The 12,241-nt window shown below is 39.0% G+C and overlaps 1 pseudogene; it reads left to right on the plus strand.

Annotated features, from left to right (window-relative positions):
* LOC102865374 overlaps positions 1–7,921 on the plus strand; it is an 11,656-nt pseudogene extending 3,735 nt beyond the window's left edge.
* Positions 7,922–12,241: the final 4,320 nt, after the last annotated feature.

The raw sequence follows: 12,241 nt of genomic DNA on the forward strand, positions 1-12,241 counted from the left end.
CACACTATGATTATAGTTATTAAAGAATGAATTTATATCAGTGCTCTTTATGCTTAATCTGTAGACACTACCTGCAATGCCAGAATTAGATCTATCTATTGCCACTGTCTCATTCTACACTTCTACAAAGAACTATTAATTTTATTTTTTAATGTTTTCCCTATAAGTATTTATATATGTTGTTGTTGTTGTTGTTGCTATGTGCCGTCGAGTCATTTGTGACTCATAGCGACCCTATGTACAACAGCCTTAAACCCTGCTCTATCCTGTGCCAATCGCATTGCCTCTGACACACCGTCATCCCGATTACCCCAGTCACTGAATCAATCCACCTAATAGAGGGTCTTCCCCTCCTGCACTGTCCCTCTACCCTCCCAAGCATAATGTCCCTCTCCAAGGATCTTTCCCTCCTTACAACATGTCCAAAGTATGTCAGACAAAGCCCCAGAATCCTTGCCTCCAAGGAGTAGCCTGGCTTAACCCTCTCCAGGATGAATCTGCTTGTTTTCTTGGCAGTCCAGGGTACATTCAACACTCTCCAGCACCACAGCTCAAAGGCATCAATTCTCATTTTATCCTCCCTAGTCATTGTCCAACTCTCTGATGCATAACAAGGGACTGCAAACACCATGGCCTGTATCAGGCTCTCCAGAGAGACACCGTTGCTCTTGAGCACTTTAGAGAGGTCCCTAATAGCAGACTTTCCCATTGCGATACGTTATTTTGATTTCCTGGCTGCTGGTGCCAAGAGTGTTGACCGTGGAGCCAAGCAAACTGAAGCTGTGAACAATTTCAATCTCTTCACCATCCATCCTGATGCTACCAATTGGTCCAGTGGTGAGAATCTTTGTCTTCTTGACATTGAGCCTCAATCCATACTGAAGGCTGTAGTCCTGACCCTCTGCAGCAAGTGCATGAGGTCCTCCTCAGTTTCAGCAAGCAGGGTTGTGTCATCTGCATAACGCAGATTGTTAATAGATCTTCCACCAATTCTGATGCCACACTTGTCCTCATAGAGCCCAGCTTCTCTGATAATCTGCTCTGTATACAGGTTGAAAAGGTATGGAGATATATATTGCATTTTATTTATATACTTCATTATATAATCTTTCTTATATACTATACATTATATTTTATATCATTAATTAATATCGACCTTTGCTTTTTACCAGTCCATCTTTTTAAGTCCTCATTGACTCTTTACTGTTTTTTCACATTTTCTATACCTCTGCTATCCTAGTGATGTTCTCACATTTTTTTGTTTTTCCCTCCTCCCTCTTCTTACGTTCCCCTTTTGAGCATATCTTGTTCAGTTATATTCATATCTTTTACAATAGTGGTCTTATGAAATACTTGTCTTTATATGATGACTGAGTTACTTCACCTAGCACAATGTTCTCTAGACTCTCCCATGTTATTTAGTATTATACAAAATTGTTATTCCTCCTTATTCATTGTTGGTGGGTGTGTAAAATGGTGCAAGCACTATGGAAGGCAGTATGGTACTTTCTAAAAATGTTGCAAATAGAAATACCATTTGACCCAGCAATTTCATTACTGGGAATATACCCTAAAGAAACCAGAACTGCCACCCAAGTAGATATATGCTTGTAGATGCTTATTGCGGCTTTGTTCACAACAGCAAAGAGCAACACAAGTGCCCATCAACAAATGAATGGATAGAGAAGCTGTGGTATATTCACACAATGGAATACTATGTTGCATTGAAAAACAAAGAACTCATGCAATATTATTCAAAATGGGTGACCCTGGAGGACATTATGCTAAGTGAAATATCTCAGTCACAAAAGGACAAATATTGCATAGTGCCACTGTTGTAAAATGGGACTGACATTGGGGTTGGTGAAAACTAAGATGGGATGAATAATGTATATTGCATTGAAAAAGACAAGGAAGAGGACTGTTTAGGAGGAATATATGATTAGGTATTATTATCATGACAAGAGTCCAGAATGAAAGCTGCATAGTAGCATGGACTGGGGGTGGTAATGGTGGAGCGTTGTAAAACAATGAAAGATCTTTTTTTTTTTTTTTTTACTGTTCAAAGAGAAAAGCAAACTGGGGAAGAGGGGTAGCAGGGAAGAAAGTGGTACAACAATGAGTGAATGGAAATTCAAAGTCTCTGGAAACTTTCATTAAAATAAAATTTTAAAAGTATTTAAAAAATAGTTATTCCTTAGTGTTCTATCATATTCCATTGCGCGAATGTATCACAATTTCTCAATACATTCCTTTATTGATGGGCAATTGGGCTGTTTCCATTTTATTATTGTGGATAACACTGCTGCAAACATATGTATATATACTTCTGTTTGTGGGTCAGTCCTTATTTCTTTGGGATATATACCTAGTAGTGGACTAGCTGAGTCATGAGATTTCTAAGTTCAGCTTTTTGAGGAAGTAGTAAATTGCTTTCTACAGTGGTTGTACCATTTTATGATCCCACAATCAGTGCAAAAGAGTTCCAATCTCTTCATATCCTCTCCAACATTTATTATCTGTTGTGTTGTCAAACTTTGTTACTGGGGTGAGATAGTATCTTGTTATTTTGATTTGTATCTCTCTGATCACTAGTGATTTAGAACATTTCTATTTGTTAGCCATTGGAACAGCCTTTTGTTGAGAGTCTTTTCATGTCTTTTTCCACATTTTGTGGTTGTGTTAGCAGTCTTTTTCTTGTGGACATCCTGTAGTTTTGAGAACTATCCTGTAGTGAAGGGTAATTCTGAGACACTTATCTGAAATTTCATTACCATTTTTTTTTCTCAGCCTGTGAGCTTTTACTGAATCCTTTTGGAGAAAGTTTTTGATACACATAGGTATTTGATTTTAAGAAAATCCTATTTTAACACACCAAAACCTCTGGGATACAGCCCAGGTAGTCCTCAGGGGGCAGTTGATAGTGATAGGCACACACATAAAAATGGAAGAAAAAGAAAAAGATCAATGATCTAACTCAACACCTTCATCATCTAGAAAAAGCACAACAGTCTAGTTCTACAGCATCTAAAAGAAAATAAATTATCAGGACAAGAGCAGAAATCAATGAGAAAGAAAACAGAAAACAATTGAAACCATCAGTAAGACCAGGAGATGGTTTTTTGAAACAGTCAATAAAATGGAGAAACCTCTGGCGAACTTAACAAAGGGTGGGGTGGCAGAGAAGACACAGATAACTTGACTAAGAAATGATAAAGATGACATCAAACAGAACCATAAAAAATTAAATCTATGATATCAGAATACTATGAAAAGCTATACTCTGATAAATTTGAAAATCTAGAGGAAATGGACAAATTCCTTGAAACACATGCCCTACCCATATTGACTAGGTCAGATATAGAACACTTAAACTAGATCAGATCTAGAAGAGTTAAACAGACCCATCACAAAAGAAGAAATTGAAAAGATCATAAAAAGACATCCCCATAAGAAAAGTCCTGGACCAGATGGCTTTACAGCTGAATTACACCAAACATTCAGAGAGGATCTATCACCAAACTACGTAAATTATTTTAAAAAATTGAAAAATAAGGAACACACCTATGATCCAAGAATAACCCTAATACAAAAACCAGGCAAAGATATTACCAAGAAAAAAAACTACAGACCAATATCTCTCATGAATATAGATGGGAAAATCCTTAACAAAAATCCTAGCCAATAGAATCCAAAAACACATTAAAAAAAATCACCATGACGAAGTGGGATTCATAACAGGTATGCAAGGATGGTTCAACATAAGAAAAACAACCAATGTAATTCACCATATTAACAAAATATATAAAAACCATGTGATCTTAGCAATTGATGCAGAAAAGGCATTTGACAAAATCCAATAAATTCCTGGTAAAACACTCAGCAAAATTGGAATAGAAGGGAATTTCATCAACATAGCAAAATGTATATATATATAAAACCACTAGCCCATATCATTCTCAATGAGAAAGACTAAAAACATTTTCTTTGCCAACAGGGACCAGACAAGGATGTCCACTGTCACCACTTTAATTCAATATTGTACTAGAAGTACTTGCTAGGGAAATATGACAAGAAGAAAATAAAAGGCATCCAGTCCAGATTGGCAAAAGATGGTTAAAATAATGCTATATGCAGACGATATGATAGTGTACATAGAAAACCCTAAAGACTAAAAAAACCCAAAAAACAAACAAACAAACAAAAACCAAAAACAAACCAACAAAAAACCAAAACCCCAAACTGTTAGCACTAGTAGGCCAGTTTAGTAGAGTGGAGGGATACAAGTTTAATAGCCAAAAATCAGAGTGATATACAGTAACAAAGAAAACTCAGAGAAAAACCAATTTACAATAGCCAACCACAAATGGAGATATTTGGGAACGAACCTAACCGGAGGTACAAAAGACCTATGCGAAGAAAACTATAGAACATTTCTGCAAGATACAAGAAAAGACCTAAAGAAATGGAAAAGTGTGTGCTATTCATGGATAAGAAGACTCAATATTGTGAAAATGACAATACTATCAAAGCAGTCTACATATTCAATGCAATCCCAATATAGACACTAACTTCATTTTTCAAGGATATTGAAAGGAAAATTGTCGATTTATCTGAGAGGCAAGAGATCTTGAATAAGCTAAACACTTCTGAGAAACAAAAATGAAGTGGGAGGCAAAGCACTCCCTGACCTCAAAACCTATTACACAGTAATAGTAACCAAATTAGCACGGTACTGGTACAATGACAGGCATATATATCAGTGGAACAGAATTGAGAACCCAGAAATAGACCCAGCTATCTATGGTCAACTTATATTCAATAAGGAAATAAAACCTTTCAAATGTGGAAATGACAACCTCTTCAATAAATGGTCCTGCCAAAACTGGACTGCTACCTGCAGAAAGCTGAAACAGGATCCACATCTCAAACCATACACAAAAATCACCTCAAGGTGGATCAGAGACTTGGGAGTAAAGCCCAAAACCATAAAGTTCATAAGAGACAAACTGGAATCAAGCTTAGAAGCCCCAGTTTAAGGTATAAAGAGACTGCCAGATACAGCAAGAAATATACACTCTGAATGGGATAAAATTGATGAATGAGACCTTCTAAAGAGTAAATCCCTGTGTTCATCAAAAAGTTTTTCCAACAGGTGTAAAGAAACCCTACTGACTGGGAACAAACAAAAAATCAAATACCTATGTGTGTCAAGAACTTTCTCCAAAAGGGTTCAGAAAAACCTCACAGGCTGACAATAGTCTCATAATGAAAGTTTATGGAATACTCCTGGGCCTCCACAAGAAAAAGACTGATAACCCAATTACAAAATGGGCAAAATACATGGAAAGAATTTTCACGGAAGAAGATATTCAAATGGCCAACAGACATATGAAAAAATTCTCCAAATCACTGGCAATAACAGAGATGTAAATCAAAACCATAATGCGATATTATCACTCCAGTAGCAATGGCAAAGTTTAACAGGACAGCAAGTAATAAATGTTGGAGAGGATATGGTGAAATATGAGCTCTTTTACATTGTTGGTGGTATACAATGGTATAAACACTCTGGAAGGCAGTTTGGCATTTCCTCAAAAAGCTGAACATGGAAATTCCATGTTAGCCAGCTATTGTACTGCTTGGAATATACTCCAAGAAAATGAGAACTGAGGCTCAAATGGAAACTTGTACACCAATATTCATAGCAGCTTTACTCACCACCGCAAGAACATGGAAACAGCCCAGATGTCCAACCACAAATTAATGAATTGAGAAGTTGTGGTACATTCATACAATGGAATACTACACAGCATGCAGGAGCAATGATTTTGTAAATTACTACCTAACTTGGGAGGGACAGGAGAGCATTATTCTGAGTGAACTAACTCTGAACCACAAGGACAAATACTGTATAAAACTATTATGTAGAATGAGTATGAGAATCAAAGGCAGGGGGTGGGGAGAGGTTGGAAACAGAGGGATGTGGATACATGGGGGAGTAGGGTGGTAGGGTGCTAATCATAGGGTTGCACAATCTGGTTGGTGTGTGTGGTGAAATAAATGGGAAAGGTCTTTTGTGACAATGTATTAAAATTCTGTAAATAAATCCGAATAAAATAAAAAATAATTTAAAAAAGAGAAGAAAAATCCCATTTTTAAAAAAATTTTACCTTCTCCTGGTTGCACAATTTTGGCTATGTTTGCAAGTTTATTTATACCATAGTCTAGGGCTTCTAAAGTCATTGCAATCTTTTTTCCTTATGATCATGATGGTTTTGAGTATTACCTCTACTTCTCTGATCCACTCTGAGTTGACTTTGTGTATGGGTTGAGATGTGGATACTATTTTAGTTTTCTGAATGTAGCTGTCCAGTTTGACAACACCATTTGTTAAAGAGGCAGTCTTTCTTCCACTTAATGGGTTTTAATTAATTTTTTTCTTAATTTGCTTTACTCTTAAAAGAAGTGGTTATTACTTTTTCACAACGGGCTTGTTGCCAGAGTACAGGTGTTGGTGAATACCATTGCAAAACCTAAGCCAAAATAGGAAAGGAGAAGATCCATATCAGCATCATCATCATTGGACAGACATGTAGATTCAGGCAAGTCCACCACAACTGGCCATCTGATCTTCAAATGTAGCGGGATTGACAAAAGAACCATTGGGAAATTTGAAAAGGAAGCTGCAGAGATGGGAAAGGGCTCCTTCAAATATGCCTGGGTCTTGGTAAAACTGAAAGGTGAACATGTGCGTGACATCACCATTGATATCTCCCTGTGGAAATTTGAGACTAGCAAGTACCATGTGACCATCATTGATACCCCAGGACACAGAGACTTAATAAAAAACATGATTACAGGAACAACACACGCTGACTGTGCTGTTCTGATTGTTGTTGCTGGTGTTGGTGAATTTGAGGCTGGTATCTCAAAGAACATGCGGACCCGGGAGCATGCCCTTCTGGCTTACACAGTGGTTGTGAAGCAACTGATTGTTAGCATTAATGAAATGGATCCCACTGAGCCACCCTACAGCCGAAAGAGAGATAAGGAAATCATTGAGGAAGTTAGCACCTACATCAAGAAAATTGGCTACAACCCTGACACAGTAGACTTTGTGCCAATTTATGCTTGGAATGGTGACAACATGAACATGCTGGAGCCAAGTGCTAACATGCTTTGGTTCAAGGGATGGAAAGTCACCTAGAAAGATGGCAGTGCCAGTGGAATCACACTGCTTGAAGCTTTGAATTGCATCCTGGCACCAACTTTTCCAACTAAGCCCCTGTGTCTGCCTCTCCAGTATGTCTGCAAGATTGATGGTATTGGTACTGTCCCTGTAGGCAGAGTGGAGACTGGCGTTCTCAAGCCTGGCATGGTAGTCACATTTGCCTCAATGTTACCTCTGAAGTAAAGTCTGCTGAAATGCACTATGAAGCTTTGAGTAAAGCTCTGCCTGGTGACAATGTTGGATTCAATGCTAAGAATGTCTTTATGAAAGATGTTCAATGTGGCAACATGGCTGATGACAGCAAAAATGACCCACCAATGGAAGCAGCTGGCTTCATTGATCATGTGATCATCTTAAACCATCTTGGACAAATCATTGCTGCTTATGCACCTGTGCTGGATTGTCACACAGCTCACATTGCTTGCAAGTTTGCTGAGCTCAAAGAGAAGATTGATTGTTGTTCTGGTAGGAAGCCGAAAGATGGCTCCAAATTCCTGAAGTCTGATGGTGCTGCCATTGTTGATATGGTTCCTGTGTGGAGAGCTTCTCTGACTATCCTCCTCTGGGTCGTTTTGCTGTCCAAAACATGAGACTGTTGCTGTGAGTGTCATCAAAGCAGTGGACAAGAAGGCTGCTGGAGCTGTCAAGGTCACCAAGTCTGCTCAGAAAGCTCAGAAGGCTGACTGAATATTACCCATAACACTTGCCACCCCAGTCTTAATCAGTGATGGAAGAATGGTCTCAGAACTCTTTGTCTCAATTGGCCATTTAAGTTTAATGGTAAAAGACTGGTTGGTGATAACAATGCGTCATAACGTCTGCAGAAGGAAAGGAATGTTTTGTGGACCATTTGTTTTCTATTTTGTGTGGCAGTTTTAAGTTATTAATTTTTAAAATCAGTACTTTTGAAATGGAAACAACTTGACCAAAAATTTGTCACAGAATTTTGAGACCCATTAAAACAAGTTTAATGAGAAATAAAAAAAGAAGTGGTTATTGAACTTCATGGATTGAGCTTTTGTGTTGCTTATTCCCTCTGTCATACTTTCCTTTTCTTTAGCTTTTTTTATTTACTTTATAGGGATTTCTTTAACTTCATATTGCAGTTATTTTATTGAACTAACCTTATCCATAGTATATTTTAAAATTTTTAATAACTTACTTGATCCTTGAGTATTTCTGCATTTGCTTTGTGGATTCAATAAGTTAGGGATTTTTATTGAGGTACTGACAGCTCTCTCTATTTCTTCTTATTTTTCTTCTTTCATATATTTCTTTCTTTTATCTCTTCTTTCTTTCTTCTTGTTTTTGTGTATGATCCAATTAGAATCTACATACAATTGACTAGTAGGTTTTCAGAGATAGTAATTAATATCATTAATATCACATGCAAGCAAAACCTGCTAAAGATCACTCAAAAACAGCACAAACAGTAAATAGACAAGGAACTGCCAGAAGCTCAAGCAGAATTTAGAAGAGGCCAAGTTACCAGGGATATCATTGTTGATGTCAGATGGATCCTGGCTGAAAGTAAAGAATACCAGAAGAATACCTATTTGTGCTTCTTTTAGCTATGCAAAAGCATTTGACTGTATGTATCCTAACAGGTTACGGCTAATATTGAGAAGAGTGGAAATCCCAGAGCTCTTGGTTGTGCCCATAAGAAACCTTGTTGTTGTTGTTGTTGTTTAGTGACATCGAGTCGCAGGCACCTCATAGCAACCCAATGAAAAAAAGTCCTGTATATATACCTCCTGTGTAAATTTTGTCCTTTCTCCAGGTTCATAGGGTTTCCAGAGGCAAGCTATTGTGCAAGTGGATGCCACGCCTGCTTCCAAGCTTGTTTTGATTGGTGAGCTTCACCAAACACTGTCAGCCATGGGTAACTGTTCTCGCATTTGACTCATCCCTGTCACAGTGCTCAGATTCATGACAACCACGAATTACCTCTGTACAGCAAGTGAACATACCAGTGGAACAATTAAAGGCAGGCCTGAGGGCCACAGACTATAGGATTTTAAGCTAAGACCTGGAGCAGGCTCTGGAGGCTCGACCCCACCCTTACTTACCCTTACTGTAAGGGTCAGGGCCGCCCATCCACCTTTGAAGACCAAAGAGGACAGTAACACACAATGTGAAAGACCCCAGAAACTTCCCTTGCCTGACTGCCACCAAGAGAAACCGCCATGGAGAGGCCAGCCATCCCATCCACTTAGCTGGCTGACTTCTAGAGTGTAGAGAGACTCCAATCCCCAAGCCTTGTGAAAGATTTTAAGCTAGGGCCTGGAGCAGGCTCTGCAGGCTCAACCCTAAGAAACCTATACCTAGACCAAAAGAATGTTGTGTGAGCAGAGCAAAAGAACACTTCATGATTTAAAATTAAGAAAGGAGTGAATCAGAGTTGTATTCTCTATACCTATTCAATCTGTATGAGGAGCAAATTATTCAAGAAGCTGGACTCTATGAAAAAGAATGTCACATCAGGATCAGAGGAAGACTCATCAATAACATTCATTACTGGCTGAAAAAATGAGAATGACTTGAAAGACTTGTTGCAAAAGTTCAAAGAATACATCCTTCAGTAAGGATTGTATCTCAATGTCAAGAAAATAAAACTTCTTACCATAGGTAACATGTAGGTATATGGAGATTGAAACTGCCAACAACTTCATCTTTCTTGGATCCACAACCAACACCCTTGGTACAATAAGTCAAATCATTAGAAAATGTATTGCATTGGGAATATATGCAGTCAGGGACCTCTCCAAATTACTGAGGAGAAATAATGTCAATTTGAGGACTATGAGGCATATGAGGACTAGGATCTGATTCAGGCCATGGTTCTGATCACTTGCTGTGCATCTGAGAGCTGGAAAATGAATAAGGATGACAGAATAAGAACTGATGCCTTTGAACTGTGGTGCTGGAGAAGAGTACTGAATGATCCATGGACTGCCAAAAGAACAAACAAATACATCTTAGAGAAAGTGTAGCCAGGGTGCTCCTTGCAGGCAAAGATGATAAAGATTCATCTCATATGCTTCAGACATGTTTCTAGGAGAGGGTAGGTATTCTTTGGAAGAAAGATATCATGCTTGGAAAGGCAGAGGGTCTGCAAAGGAGAGGAAGATCCTCAACAAGGTGAACTGACACAGTGACTGCTGTAATGGACTCTGATATAGCAGGAGGTGTGAGAATGACACAGAATAAGACAGGTTTCAGATCTGTTGTTCATAGGGTTGCTAAGGGTTGTACTTGAAAGCACTTAACAACACCTTTGTGTTGGCAGCACTACTCCTTACCTCTGAACCACCAGAGCTCCCTTCTCTGTTTCTTCATATTTTCCACCCTAGTTACATTTGCTTTCTTTGTTATTCTTTTGCATGTCCATTATTTTGTTCATATAGCCATTGCTTCCCAACTGTCCATATTTAAGGATGGAAAAGAATTTTCTGTGACATTGTGTGCTACTCTTTCTGTCAATGAGCCAGCTTCTTCCGGGAGCTTGTGGGCTGGGAGCAGACAGCAGGTTGGTTAGCATTTGGGGCTTTAGAATGGGGGGGAGGGGTCCTCTCTTTCCATTCAGGAACCTTGGATTTGACTACTAATGTACCTCAAGGTGGAATGTTACTGTGATACCCAGATTTCATGACACTTCCAGACTAAGGTTGACTAGGAAAAAAGACTTGGTGGTCTATTCGGAAGGTCAGTCCATAAAATGCCTATGGTTGGTCCACATGGTCTGAGCTACACCTAAGAACAGGAATAGTGCAGGATAAAGCATGCATTTCCTTCTGTTGTATGTGGGATCCCATAGGTCAGAATACACTTAGCAGCAGCTAACAACTGTGATAGAGAAGCACTGACTGTTCTTGGAGTCTTTGTTCTCTCCTAATCACTCATCCATTTGCTCTTAGGGTTTTTTCTCTTTCTCTCATATTGCTCTCAAGTCAGAAGCAACTCATCGCTGACCCTCCAGTGGATTCTTAGAGGCTGCAAATTGTGGGAGGAGATTGTTCCCCTTTACCCTGCTGAGCCACCGGTGGATTAAAATTGCCAGTGAGGTGGAGTAAGTGTCCAAAATCAACAAGACAGGGGAAATTGTGTGTATCTGTGTCACCCTGAAATGTCTCCAGGGAATGGGGAGATGGCCAGTAATGTACCATACTGTTTTCTCTCTGGCTGTAGAATAAACTATTATTCTTTCAAGTGAGCACCAGATAAAACAAGTGGTCTGCAGTTAGGAGAACACAGCTATCTAAAAGAAAAACTTTTATCACTTGAATCTCCTGGTGTGAAAAAAGGAGATCTTGGGCTGGGATGCAGTTGCCTCATCTGCCTCCCTTTAGCATGGGGATCCTGCCTGCCTGAGGGAAATGGTGGCTAAAGTTTCTTCCAAAGTTTCTGTGTTCTGTCCTTTACACAGAATCCTTGCCAAAGTCAGCTGTCACATAGTGCAACCCCACTGTTATGTGGGCAAACAGTTAGATGATGGGGGATGCAATTGTACTCCAAGGTCCAGGGTCTTTTAATGGACACTGAACCCCTTCACTGCCCCAGCAGACCGTGCTGGTCTCTTGACCAGGAGAAGCTCATTTAGTTGAGATTGACATTCAATGCACATGTCTCCTATTTTCTGGTGTAAATCTCTAGACTTTTTAAGAACCTTTAATGTACAAGGCATACATGGACTCTTTTGCTGTTCAGTAATTACTGGTGACCTCTTTCTAAGACCTGTTTCTGTAAAGAGGCCACCTCTTTGGAGCAGATCCACCATCCCTGTTCTCAAAGGCTGTAGGTTGAATAAGCAAGTTCTTAATTAGGCAGCCTGCACTGGGAAGCAAGTGTGAGATTTCTAGGTCAGTGTTTGATGGAGAGGTGGTAGGGGGAGGTAAGGCATCGACATTGATTAAAGAACTATGATAAATCAAGATGAAATTGACAGAATTTCTTACAGACTAAACTAGCTTTAAGACAAAATATAAACTTTGTAAATAAATCAATATA

Source organism: Elephantulus edwardii, unplaced genomic scaffold (genome assembly GCF_000299155.1).
Source record: "Elephantulus edwardii isolate Elephantulus edwardi_28Jun2011 unplaced genomic scaffold, EleEdw1.0 scaffold00303, whole genome shotgun sequence".
NCBI lineage: Eukaryota > Metazoa > Chordata > Mammalia > Macroscelidea > Macroscelididae > Elephantulus > Elephantulus edwardii.